General features: G+C 49.9%; 1 pseudogene; it reads right to left on the reverse strand.

The window, feature by feature from the left end:
• Positions 1-232: 232 nt before the first annotated feature.
• Positions 233-352, reverse strand: LOC136636994 (5S ribosomal RNA; annotated as a pseudogene).
• Positions 353-1,657: the final 1,305 nt, after the last annotated feature.

The following is a 1,657-nucleotide window of genomic DNA, read 5'->3' on the forward strand; positions in this document are numbered from 1 at the left end:
CACTGCTGATTAGTTGAGAGCTGGGACTCCATAACTGGAAAGTCCCCAATTTTTGCTCAGCCATGAGCTCATTGTGTGGCCTTAGGTGAACCATTCATCCTTCCACCCCCGCACCAGAAACATGGTGTTAATAATAACTAATCTACCTTTCAAGACTGCTGTTGACAGCTCTAAGATCATGTATACAAAAGGCTTTGGTTGGCAACCTTCAGTCTCGAAAGACTATGGTATAAGCCTACAGCACCCGGTATTCCCAGGAGGTCTCCCATCCAAGTACTAACCAAGCCTGACCCTGCTTAGCTTCCGAGATCAGACAAGATCAGGCATGTGCAGGGTAACGGTTGCTGAATGCTTAAATATGCTTAGTAATTATTATAATATATTATAATTATAATATGTATTAGTAAATCATATATAATTATTAGGTTACAGGCATACATGCTGGGATCTTGAAGACATATCGACAGATAACTTTACTGATATGTAACAGACATAGGGAGAATGCAATTGTGTGCAACAATCAATTTAATATTTAATAGATTTAGGGCCCAATTCTAAAGAGGGCATACCGGCTTACCACCGGTGTGCACTGTCGCAAACATGCCATAAGGTGCTGGCCAGTGCTGAGCTAGCGCTGGTGGAGCACTGGAGCTCCAACATTTGGCAGTCACATGGATCACTGGGCAGGAGAGGTAGGTGGGGCGTAGGGGAAGGTGGGAAGGAGGAGCTCTGGGATGGAGGAGGCGTGCTGGGGGGCGGTGATGGAGAGAGGTGGGACTGATGGAGCTTTGCTCCACCAAATCCTGATCCACTGTGTCGGGCCACCTGCCCAACATGGAAGTTCTTCATTCTACGCTGACCTTTGGGTTGTTGTAGAATCGAGTAGCCCCATCACGAGGCTACTTGCTTTACCTGGGGAAACGAGACGAAAGTCCCCTTCTCCCAAGGAGACTGCAGCAGCAGCCATTTTCAGCTCCGCTGCAGCCCCACACACTGGGCAGCTCAGGATTCAACTGTAAAAGTTCAATCCTATTCTTCCTCCCACTGATGCAGCAACCCCAAAATGGCTACTGCTGCATCCTGCAGGGGGCTATTGTGAAGGACTCCTCTGGGTTGGGGAACAATCAACAGTAAGCCTCTGAGGCGCAGAGGATCTAATTGAACCTGAGCTGGTGATTTTGCTGATGCAAGTCCATGACCTGTGCTGCAAGATCAGACCTGGAATGGGATTTGGTGGCGGCCCATCCCTCACTACTGTCACTTCCCTGTTCCGTCCTCCCCCATCACCTCCCCATTCTGCCCTCTTCCTCCCCTGTTCTGCCCCATTCTACCTTCTCCACCAAGTTTCTTGCCTTGGCAGGTCCTCCTGGATCCACTGAATCATGCAGAAAGGCTCCAACCTTCCCACTAGCACTCGGGTGATACACACCTCTGCATGCTGCCAGAGTAGTCTTTACAACTGCAGTCAGCTCTGGTGGAACACTCATTCTGTCAGCAGGAGAGCAGCTGCCCATGTAAAATAACCATGTTAAAATCTGTCTTCAGAGGCCACTCTCTGGGTGCCCTGGCCTCCTCTGGTGAGGCAGGGAGGTCATGACAGGTGGGTTCTCTCCCCAGTGATTGGGTTCTCTCGCCAGAGAGACACAGTTGGGGCTGA

Source organism: Tiliqua scincoides, chromosome 1, assembly GCF_035046505.1.
Source record: "Tiliqua scincoides isolate rTilSci1 chromosome 1, rTilSci1.hap2, whole genome shotgun sequence".
Taxonomy (NCBI): domain Eukaryota; kingdom Metazoa; phylum Chordata; class Lepidosauria; order Squamata; family Scincidae; genus Tiliqua; species Tiliqua scincoides.